General features: G+C 35.8%; 1 long non-coding RNA gene across 1 annotated transcript; it reads right to left on the bottom strand.

The window, feature by feature from the left end:
• Window positions 1-2,931: 2,931 nt before the first annotated feature.
• Window positions 2,932-3,936, bottom strand: LOC113323651. Its single transcript, XR_003347750.1, has 3 exons — window positions 3,792-3,936; window positions 3,463-3,577; window positions 2,932-3,355 (listed from the first exon to the last, which is right to left on the bottom strand). It is a non-coding gene; the product is annotated as an uncharacterized LOC113323651 (long non-coding RNA).
• Between the last annotated feature and the right edge of the window lie 9,057 nt (window positions 3,937-12,993).

Genomic DNA, 12,993 nt, shown 5'->3' with positions numbered 1-12,993 from the left:
ATCCTTTCATGTAGCCTCTCCTTTCCTTCCCATTTTTGCAGCCATCGAAACCAGCAAAGGGACATTGATGTAGCTCACCATTGTAGTAACTGGAGATGCAGAACAAGTGACAAGTGACGCTGCAGAAAGTTGAAAATCAACAGCACCAGGGTTGGTGGCAGCTGGGGATGTAGAAGATTGAAATCCAGGGCACTCAGTCGACGGAACAACAGCTGCAAGAGGGCTTGAGGCAGTAACAGACTGACTGGGTGTAGAAACAGACAAGAACTGATCATTGGCAGTCGATACCGGAGCTTGAACACAGGAGAGTGAAGCAACTTGAAATGCAGGTCGAACAATAGCTCCGGGGGTTGTCGACAAACGCTTGGGAGGCTTAGGTGCGGCGGGAAGACTTGCAGAAGATTGAAACCCAGTAGTTGCAGAGGATTGAATCCACGACGACCTCCTTGTGTTAACCATTGACGGTCATACCAAAAGTTGGAGCTAAAATCCCTCCTATGAGGAGCAGCAGAAAATTAAAAAACCTGAAAACCCTAAAAAATATGCGGACTGATGGAGAAAAGGGTGTTGAAAAGCAGCTCAGGAGGAGAAGAAATCAAACAAGAGAAAGACTCAGATCAGAAAAAAAAAAAAAAAAAAACAATGAAGAACGGAGATGATGAATTGAAACTCGAATTCCTTCACCATTTTCTCAATTGTTTTTTTTTTTTTTTTTTTTTTGTGACTGCTATGATTGACACGAAATGAGAAAAGTATTTGGTACCAGTGTTTGGTTGGATGATTAAAGGCTTTAATAGTGAGGTATATCCGTGGTGAAAAAATTTCAAGTAATTTTGAGGCGTACGTACGAAAGTATGAAGAACCTTTTTCACGTTTTCACTTCCGTTTTAGAATTTATTTTGGCTAAACATGAAATTTTCGTGGGATGTTGATGTTTCACAAATTATTGTACAAAGTACAAACCAATGGATTGAACGACTTTTTACTGGCCTTTTGTGTGTGACGCCAGATTTTTTATTTAACGGACCCAAGGAGTTCATCAATGACAACAAATATTTTGTCATACTCCAATTTTAATACTGGAGATGACTGAATGGAAGGAAAACTCTAAAATAAGGAAAAAATTGTACAACAGGGTATTAATACCAATTGTTATTGCTTCAAAAAAAGAAAACCCAGTGTTACCGTCTGCAAGAATGGGAACGACGCACTCACTCATCGGGTATCTATTTTTATCAACCAAGGCATTTGAATCCAAAAGACATACTGTAGTGGACTACGGAACATATTTGACACCCGAGGTCCGGACCAACACACTATAATATACCGACACGATACTATGGAAGAATCCATACTAATGAATAAAATGCAAAAGCACAAATAAGAATTCTTACTTATGAGTAAAAGCACAAATAAGAATTACAATAAGCTCAAAGATCAAGAATGAAAACACTCAATTGACTACCAGTGAACTACACACCTTTCTGCAGCCTTCTTGAGAGCAACATTCAGTTCATACCGGAAGTTAACTTTGATTTAAACATGCACAATGTGTACCGATAAAATCATTTCAGGCAGATTGGGAACAAATAAATTGACATCTAAAATAAACCATATTCTCAACAAGAAGACACTAGGAGGGGGCTATGTTGCTCAAAACAGAAAACATGGTATTTCCAATAACAAACAAAATCCCGTGCCGTAACCTAGTATGGTATAAAGAGAGAAACTTTATACGTCTCTCCATTCCTTAAACTGCGTAAAATACACTAAACCCTCACCTAAAATGGATCTAAAATGGAAAGAAAGAAGTATACTAGTCCAGTAATCCCCAACTTCCACGGAAATCAAATGGCATGTCCACCAGGCGAGCACGATACATGGAACAAAAGGGACAGAGTGCAATAGTCAAAAACAACATGGCTCTCTAAGTAAGTTCCAACCTAGAAATTAGTAGTATATACTGTATAAATTTAGGTTTATAATTCTAAACCACACGAAGCAGGAAATAAAAATTATAACCAAAGTAAGTTCTAAACCACGCGGAACACACGACATAAAGATGTAAGCTCTGTAAGAAAGTTCCATACTGGTGATTAGTACATATGAAATGATCATCTCAGCACTCTCAATTGATTTGCCTGCTCCGTTTAACTTGCATAAGTTAGCCTTGAAGCTACATAGCAGTTTCAGCTTTACAGAATTTTTCAAGTGCTGCAATAAAGGAAATGGTACATCATAAGTGGTACATCATTAAAAGACAAACAATTTCTTTTCATCAAAATAAAAGCTTTAATGACAATCAAGGTTGTTTAATCATAAATCAATTTCAATTTGTATGCGAAATCATTGATTCATGGCAATTTCTAGAATAAATATAAGACAGCTATTTAGAATTCAGCTTCTTATACTTATATCATACATATATTATATATATGCAAATAAAATCAGCATATCATTACTTAAATCAGATTTTATTTTTTCTTTATGCAAGAGGCTTGCAGGATTTAAGAATGCTCAAGCAAAACATAAAGATTCAAGATTAGCACTTGTTTATTGGAATCCCAACTATCAAATTAGCTAATTAAGCTACACCTTTTAGTCTAGTCAAACAACAGGTTAGTTTATGTGTCTGTAATGATTTCATAATATTCTGCCTGCAATCATTCCAGTTTATTGTAACAAGTCCATCACTAATGACAGAAGGTGAACCTCTCTACGATCTGACCTAAACTGGCAATTGTACTATCATTTTCAACTTCGATAAGAAGTTTGATTTGGGTTCCTGATTTTTATATAAAAAATAGAGAGAGACACCTCAGGTCATAATAGATAAACAAAGAACTCCATCGCTCCATGTTTGATAAAAAGTATATGCAGAATACTTTGAAACTTAGGATAAAAGAATGGGCATAGATAACTTGCCTCGGTACTTTTCCTTCAAATGTCCCTCCTTTATCTGCAGTCGCCTTATGTAACTTTTCTTCGTACTTCTTCCTCAAATGTTTTTTATATGAAATCACCACAAGTAGGACGCTAGCCATGGTAGCTGCTACAGATGGTGCAACAGAACTTTTGAACAAATTGAAGCTGTCAAGATTTGGTTCCTCATGTTGGTGAAGAATACAACATCATATCAACAGTCAGCAAACGATACAATTTGGAGTGTGAAGAAAGAAGAGAGAGAGAGAGAAAAGGAGACCTTGAAATGTGTATAACCACGAATGAGTTTACTAACTGTCTCTTCAGCCTGTTGAGCCACTTGACGGACATGTTCAGCCTCCTCAATCAACTTTGGACAATTCGACAGAGAGTTCCGGAAGTTGGGGTCTGCCCTGACTTTGTAGAAATCGTCCTTGGCGAACAACACAACAATAATGAGCTTATAATCAATCCATTTTTATTCTAAGTAAAAAAGAAAAAGAAAAAGCAGATCCAGAAAATAAGGTTTCAGGAAAATACATTAATGGCATCAAATTCCGCTGCGGTATTTCTGAGACGCTCGTTCAACGTTCTGTATCTAAAGACCGTCTTACAAATGTTCCTTGCAAGGTTCAGCTTTTCCAATATCGATCGTCTGTAAAACAACAAGGAGGAATTAAACGGAAAATATGTTCAAACTTTACATCTGTGGAACACAAAATTTCCTAAATAATAAACCCTAATCTCTATCGAATAAAAGAAACAAAACTAATCGATCAAGAGAAGAAATTAGTTTCCACTCATAAATCGAACGAGATAAAAAGAGATAACTCTTAGGTTTAGGGTTTAGAGCTAAATCGGCTGCATACCTGGTTAGCAAGTGGTTAGCAAGAGAAAGAAGAGATTTTTGCGCGAAAAAAGAAAATGAATGAATGTGTACGAGAATGGAGAACCAGAAGGTCCAGAACCCCTATTGTCTATTGATTGGTTTCTGGCCACCACACCCATTTGGCTACCCCATAAAATTCGGATAAAGTTTGGATTAACAACTAGGAGGATTTCGATCCCTTCCTGACTCTGAGAGTGTCGGACAAAGAAAAAAGTTGATCCTACCTACCTCCTCTAAATCGTTGTTGCTAATTGTTTAGAATGAGACCAAGAATTCTTAGTTTTTTTTTTCTTCTTCGAAGAGTATTATTTGGGCAACTTCTACGGTGTGGAGCTAAAACCATCCATGACTTAAATGACTCTTTGTATAAAAATGTGGACCCTCGTAAATTTGTGGAGTCAAAATCCACTATGGGAAAATCTAAATGATTCTCCATTCGACTATTTATGATGTGATTATTATTTTTTCCATAGTCTATGTAATATGGACAGTTCAAAGTATCTAATACTAGGAAGTAATGATATCTCAGTTGAACTGATAATGCTTAGTAATAAAAGGTATTCAAGATAAGATCAATAGTAAAGACAAGCATAATTATAATGTAAATGCTACTAAGTTATCAATAGACACATGGATTTAGGTGGTTCGACATTTTTCTATGTCCACGGAGTAATGAGTGATGATTTTGTATTAAGTAGTAGGTGTTACAAGGATTTAAAATACTTTCCAAAGTAATAAAGAGAACTCAATCCGAAGTTAATACTTAAGTTCTAGACATTAAAGAGGTATAAGTTTAAGACTAGTTTTTCCTTGGTGAATTGAATGCCTTCATTTATTGGTGAGTCTCTGTATTTATAGCACTTCGGCGCAAGGAACATCTTCGCTGCTTTTAGATCCATCGAGAATTGATGTATCCTCCGTACATCTCGTATCTTCTTCAACCGCATGTCTTCTCAAGTTGGGATCTGCCACCTCAACTCACCCATGCTCTCGAAGACTGTTCATCCTTAGTCAAGTTTGTACCTTCGTTCACCGTGGGCCTTCGCCAGTCAGACGCTGCCAGCTCGTCCTTAGCCACACGCCAAGGTTTTGCTTTATTGCATTTAATGCTGATTAGATATGTCAGTTGTCTTTGTCCCCTCGCCAGCTGCCACATCTCTTTAGACTAGGGTGTAGTCCTTCATCTTTACCGTCGAGGTAAGATTTCTCGAGATAAGATAAATCAGATCAAGAAGGGATCTGTTGCTTCTCAGCGTCCTCTGTATCGCTAGGACTATTTTGCTATCTTGCATACGTCCACGAATATTATGACGCGTGGATGAATAATTATTGGTGTTCACATATGGTCTGGATACTTCATCCGGCCCGTTATTGTCCGGACCATAATTTTTCCAAAATAACCTATCCGGCCACTTGATGACCGAATGACGTCTTCTTTTTCCTTTCATTGTAACTTGCCATAGGCTGGGACATGCCCCTGGATGTCGAAGACACTGAGCCTACTCCCCTGATAAGACTCAGCCCATTCCCCACAATAAAGTTATAAATAGAGGAGTATTTCATGAGATTTTCAAACTCTTGAGCAGAGACTTGATTCGCTGACCTTCTACTTAAGAGCCAGGCTCCTGGCCAACTGGGCTAACCCCTGATGGTTACATAGAGTTATATGTTATTTCCATTTTTCATCGGAAAAAAATGGTTCTTCCAGTTTGTATTTCTCCTTCTCTGGTTTATCTCAGTTTCATTGATTTCCTTTTCTGATTCATCTTGGTTCACTGCTTCTTAGAGAAAATAAGTTCAAAATCTTCTCTAATTCTTCATATAAGACCTTTAACGTCATCAGGTATGTCAGGGTTACTCAAAAACTGAAAAATCAATTTAGAAATCGATTGATTGATTGGTGTTGTTTACCTTAGAAATCAATTGGTTTTTTGTGTTCTAAAACTAGTATTTGCTGATTTTATAGTGTTTGATAACTAGGGTTTACAGCCATACTCTATGACTTTTTTAGTAGACTTGAATTCCATTGTTGAGAAATTAACATGCGTGTTAACTGTTTGATTAAATTCCTCATAGGAATTTAGTTTATTCCAAATGCATGTTGACTTTCAAATTTTCAATGTTATTTTGTTGTTGGCTTGTTTGTGTTGTTGTACAGATTCCTAATAGGATAAAAACTAATTCTGGAGAAAAGAGTAAAAGGTAGGTTGATGAGAAACGAGTCTAGACCCTAAACAAATGTACCGCACAAGAGTACTTTAGATTCAAGAGATCAATCTATACAATTCTGCCCTAAACCAAGAAATGATCGTTCCAGTCTTTCTTCGCCCACAAAATGAAGGAGAAGGTTGATCTTAGGAAAGGAAGCAGAGAAGGTGTTGAGATCAGAGAGATAGACTATGTAAGGTGTGGTTGTTTATGACATGTCTCAGAAAAATGGAACTTGTTTCAAAAGATGGTAAGCTGTAAGTTTTCTGTGTTCTCTGGATACTTGTGTTGATTATTGATTGAATATATTAAAAATATCTATATCAAGTCATAGTCGAACACCCTGATTTCGAAGGAAGTGGAGGTAGTTGAGTAACGAAGAGGTGGAGATCGTGTGAAAGTGATGAGAACCATGTATCTATTGTGAAGGGAAGGCTAGCCGGTTTTACATTCACTACTCCTCTACTTTTGTCAATTGTTCGCTTTTCCTGACACTTTCTCGTAATGGGTGTGTTGCACACCGCATGCTGTAAACCGACAGATCAATACCCTGATGAACATCCCCTAATTGTGACATGTTTGATGTCTCGAGTATTTTTGTAGATTATAATACCTATACGTGACTTGCATATTACTTGCACAACTAGGCCTACTTGCATGGTAAAGTTCATATGACATGGAGTAGGTCGTATCACGACTAGTAATGTGAAGCGTGGTAGTTGTTGAGTGGGCCTACCATCATCGCACATGAGAAGTGGTTATGAAGACTGGAAGAATAAATACGTGATAATTCCTTCAACTAACATGTATTGTGGGTCTTGTGTGTAAAACCTATATGCATGGAAATATTTCGACCAATCACGCGCAAGGTAGGAAACAGGTGGTCATAAGTGACAAGTCAAGTCGTTAGAATGGGACTTGCTGTGAGTAGTACTCAAAAAATGGCACATGGTGCTTTAGGTTAAATAACTAAATTATATAATTGATGCTCTAAAATTATCGTTTATAAGCAATGTATGTGAAGCATCGTTTTCAAGCAAGCATCTCAAAATATTCGACGTACCTGCTTGAATTAGTCGCATATTTCATAGTTTAAAAAAGTGGCATGACCACCCTTCTTTGGCAGACCATTGGTGGCTGCACACGCAGGCTACATATAACGTGATTGGTCCGTTAAGAAGAAGGATGAAAGGTGGCAATCAGGGTACCTCATTGGTCACCGAAGATTGGATCTAGGACGGCCAAAGTAGCTAGCCAAGTTAGTATTCAAAAACAAGTCCAAGGCAAACTTCAGAGCCTAGCTCTTCTTTAGTATTCAGAGCCTAGCTTTTTAACCCATGCCCTTTGCGTGGAACTCAACTTAGACATGTCCATTGTCATCAAATCGTGCTCACGTCTTGCTTCTTCCTCTTTGATACGACGAGCAATCATAACATTCTGTTTTTAAGTACCAATGGACTCTGACGCATCTTTTTCTTTAAGATATGAGATGATTTTATCGGAGCTTTGCGAGAATATTGAATCGGTTAAGGACGACAAACTCTCTCCAGCGTATATAGCCTTCTTAAACTCTTTATTGTGTTTAATGCCTCTTGTTCTTTTCTTTTGGTGATCTTCAATTTCAACATTTGGTGTTGGTTTGTAAAGTGCATAAATACATACCCTTACTTCATCATCGACTTCAACTTCATATCTTCTTATCCTAGTTCTTGTTCTTCTTCCCCTTCTTCGTTTTCTCTATCAATTTCAATGGTTGGAATAGGTACAATGGGAACTGAAAAGACGAGGGCACCCAAATACACCACAATATTTTTGTTTTAACCTACAAGTACACTACCGGATGTGATCGTTTACAGACAGAGTCGAGACAATATGACAATTTGGTTCACACTTCGTGTGATTGTCTATGGATACGAGATCAAGACAATCTGACAATTTGGTTCACACTTCGTGTGATTGACTATGTACACAAGATCGAGACAATACAACAACAAAGTTTGATACTTGATAACACGTTCGGTAATAACCAAACTCTATAGGATCAATATCAAGTATTGCGGGGTTAACGTATATGTATTTTATTTTATTATAATAAACAATTATAATGCAGAAATCAAAGTAAAAGACACAACAAGATTTTGTTAATGAGGAAACCGCAAATGCAGAAAAACCCCGGGACCTAGTCCAGTTTTGAATACTCTCAGAATTAAGCCGTTATACAAAATCTAATACCAACTTCGTATAGTTGAGACCAAGCAGACTACCCCTAGCTACTTAGTTCCCTCAGTATCCATGCTCCTTCGACTTCTAGAGTCACGCACGTGAATAGCAAGTCCTTTGGATCATATTCAAACAACAAATAAAGAATTTGTTTGGCAACCACTCTAATCAATATTCCTACAAGATATAGATGAGTCATTGAGAAAGTCTCTTATGTTTAATCTAATAAACTCCTTTGTCTGGTTAGATCAATCTAACTTTAACTACCGAAATAGTCAAGTACAAATTTGCACTAAATCAAAATAAATCTCAAAGAGATATATTGAGAATGTCGATCTCACATAACTAATCAATCGAATAAATCTGATTCTAGTTGGATCCCAGCCGATCAAGGTTTGTGCACACAAATTCACAAGATACAAAAACCAATAAGAAATTTTTTTCGTCTTAAAATCTTCTTTAATCTTCAATAACCTGCACAACACCACTTGAATCTCTTGTGATCAATCACGCACATAACGGAGTCTGTTAACAATAGATTATCACAAGATGTCTTTAGATCTAACAACAGTTCTAAAGATCATGTCGATACTTCGATCTAGTTTGAGTGAATCTTATATTAGAAGAGAATATTCTCAAGAATAAACAAACTTGGTGCAATCAAAGTTTCAACAACCGCGAGTCAATAAAATCAATCGAAAACTAATAACACTGCAATTATCTAGTTTCCCACCAACGGTACTCGTAGAGCTTCTTGATCCAACATAAGTATTTAAACGAGTGGTCATAAGAGATTTCACCTAATTAGGATACTTTCCTCTCCGAATAGACGGCTCCACCAAAAACAACGATAAATGAAGTTAGCCTGGCTCTTAGGATAGTTTGCCAGAAATGAAAACTTAGGTATTTATAGACCAAGATGTTTGGGCATCAAGGAATTTCCAAAACCGAAAATATTCTCAAGATATGCAATGAATAGAAAAATTCGGTTTTCCTAATTCCAATAAATGCTTGTCCAATATAGCCGAAATCTCTCAATAGAAAATCTCCAATTAGTAAATGCACATTACTAATATTTATTCCCTAGAGATATGCATTAATTGCTAGTAATTAAAGCATATAAAACCAAAAACCTTAATTAAAAGATTCTTAATTTATTTCGGCACGGGATCACCTTGAGTACTAAGGAATATATCTTTGAACAATAAATGATAAGAGTTACTGTACGTGTTCAAAGTATGTTGACATCTTTTCAGTGCAAATCCTTATTTCATATTTACATGGATTTGCATTCTTGGAATCGATTATACCACACCTCCAAACACGTTTAGAATTGGTTCACCTGTTTTCCAAGACTACTATGTGATTGATCAAATACCAAATCACATACATGGGTTCAATCGGTTCTACCAATCACTAGGATCGGTTATACCTAATTATGGAAATACTTGTGATCGGTCACACCAGTCACTAGGATAGGTTACACCAGTTACGAGGATCGGTTCCATCTACACATGGTATTAATTGTGATCGATCACACCAATTACTAGGACCGATTACTAATTACAAGGATCGGTCACACAACTCTCATGATGGGTCACAACAATTACTAAGACCGGTTACACCAATTACTAGGATCAGTCACACCAATTACAAGGATCGATCATACCATCACATGGTGATTACTTCGGATCGGTTACACCACTTAATAAAAACTAGTCATACCAAATCATAAGTCAGGCATTTTGATTAATTATACCAAGATACATAACCTAAGTTAAGATCGGTTCCACCATCTCACACATATTGGTCATCCAAAGATTTGCAATGAATAACCGGACCAATAAACCTAATGATTTCCCTTTTGATTCACGAAAACAAGTTCATGAATGTACTTCCTTTAAACAAATGTAAAACATTGTTTCCTATGATGAAATCTTCACCATAACCCATTCATATAATCATAACAATATATACAAGATTATGTCGTACGAAGTTCAAAAGATAAGCGTTATACATCGTAATCTAATTACCTAATACTATGATCATACTATTATGATCATGTCACGTCACTAGAGTATTATACAATATGTATAGTATATGCAGCTTCGCAGTTATGTTTTCAATATAGCACGACTTGAAAGATACGTTAAGAATGAAACCGTTCAAGTCAATATTACTAACCTCAAGTGGAAGGATGATGCCGTCGTTGTAGTTCGCTACTTCTTCACATTCTTCAGGTTTTCGGAGTAATACTTATATGTCTCAACATTTCTAGACTTTCTAGTCTATCATAAACGAAGTTGACTCTAGTATTTAATCAAGCGACTCTAGATGAGTTTTGATACTAAAATATGACAACCAAACTTGACATACCAACGCTTGGTGAGTTCAACCGAGCTATGATCTAACAATTTCCCCCTTTTTTTTAATTTTAGTGACAAAACTCTTATTACATACGGATAAATAAATTATAAAACAATTCATTTTACATACGCTTGATTCCAAGTTTCAACGACACAATAACCTGTATATATTCAGTCAATAAATGCCGTTGTTGACATTTGAATAACAAAATCTTTTACTCATCCTAAAGGTAAGCTAGGTAAATATTCAATCCTAACATCTTTGTTATTCCCCTTTTATAGTAATAATTACTACACAACTATATGATATGTTTCTCCCCCTTAGTCAATGCTTTACTCTTTCGTTAGATATAACGTTAAAGCACAATTGTGCTTTCCTTAGTGATAAAAAATCACTTGTTTACTCCATATATTTGTCCCCCTTTTTGTCACAAAATGACAAAGGTTCAAGAAAATAAAGGACAAATCGAATGGATCTTACAAATCTAAAAGACTTGTAAACAACGTATAAGAGTTATTAAGCACGAAGGTTTCACATACCACTTTAGATAACCAATATTAAAACCGAAACTACAAAGTAATTTAATTTCAATATATTATCAAGGAAACAATTGCTCAAAGTAATTTTCCCTAATAGTCTAACAAATCGACTAAGAAACTTAATTCCTTCGATAGACCGATTGCGTATGCACAACCGCTTATTTCGATAAGACCAAAATAAAGATCAGAATTAACTTTATTTCTCTTATCAGGCTCTAATTATTCAAACAATAACTTAGATCTTTCCCTTTAGACAATACAAACACTAGGTTAGTTGACTAGTTTTTCTTGTCAAGGCATTCGATTAGACTTGAATAACTGAATCCTCCAATTTTATAAGTCTAACTAAGATCAGAATTAACTTAGTTTCTCTTATCCGGAATCAATTGTACTAAACAAATGCCCGTATTTTTTTAAGCCTAAACAATAGATACGAACCAAAATAAATTGACTTGCACAATTATTTACTTAACCGGAAGAAATTGAGACAAACATAAAGATTATAGCACCGTAATTGCATCGAATTTCGTTAAGCAAAAACACTTGATACCCAACAATAAAGAAGATACCAAAAAATAAGCCAAATAAATTGGCACAGTTTTTCTTAACCGGAAACAATTGAATCACACACTCATCCATATACAATATAATGGAACATATCAATTGTACCGAAATTTGGTTAAGCAAAAGCAAAATATATGCAATATAAACAGGCTTTTCTTAAACAGAAAAACGATTAACTAACAAATTCGTTACCTCGAATTTAGTAGCCTCTTCTCCCCTTAAAGATATATCATTAAGCGCAAGTTCAAATAAGAACTCTCACCCTAAGTGTTGTCATCGTCTCGCAAGAACAAAAGAACAACAACAAAAGCAACCTTTACTAGAGAAATTTTGAAACGGTTTTAAATAATGCGTGCCAATAGCAAAAGTTGAAAACCTGAAACACATATGTTATGCTAAACACAATTCATGTAAACACAAATTGATTCAACATATTGTGACTTTTCACATATGAGTTTCAATCGGAACACCTTATGATCCTTTAATAAATCCTATCAACATGTGCTAGAACTTAATCCCGCTAAATCAAAAAGCCACACAAATCATAAGGGTTACATCATATGAGATCTAATATTTAGGTTAATAAAAACCGAAATCAAACACCTCATAAATCCAAATGCAATACACCATAAATATTCAACGGAAAATCAAGTATTTAAATTGCCTCAACGTTGTAGGGAATCAAATTACGAAACCAACGTAAAAAGAATGAGGTCATTCCGAGTTCAGACGAAGAAGTTATGGGCAAAACAGTTTTACACTCCTTCGTATGGACTAGGTAGGAACCATTCATACCAAGTCACATGTATAAGTTGTGACTGATCCATGTGATTGGTTTGTGACGGATCCTAACATGAATTCATACACAAAACTGTTTTAGGCTTAACTTTTGCATACGATGTCCGAATTCAGTAATTTTTGGCTCGTTTTTAACCGTATAAACAAGAGCTATACATATATGACATGTAGATATCAACACCATAAACTCAAAATTTTCTTTTCTATCAAATGCTCAAATATAGATAGAGAAGATATGAGTATAGAAGAGAAAAATCTCCCTAAAGGTTTTAAATAGTCATATAATAATCGAGAGATCATGTGCTCAGTTTTCATGTACTTCCTCACCTATCATAAGATTGAGTACAAAGGTGAACATGCACATTCCAACACAACTAGGTTGTGTTTATTTGAGCCTTGTCTTCTTTTTCACAAGGGACGAAGACAGAATCACTCTTGACCTCTTGCTTGGTTTGCTTACTCTTGTTCCATCTCTTGTTTTTCTTC

The sequence above is a fragment of the Papaver somniferum genome, chromosome 11 (assembly GCF_003573695.1).
Source record: "Papaver somniferum cultivar HN1 chromosome 11, ASM357369v1, whole genome shotgun sequence".
NCBI classification, from domain to species: domain Eukaryota; kingdom Viridiplantae; phylum Streptophyta; class Magnoliopsida; order Ranunculales; family Papaveraceae; genus Papaver; species Papaver somniferum.
The sequence above is the reverse complement of the archived record's forward strand: the minus strand, read 5'-3'. Positions and strand labels throughout refer to the sequence as shown.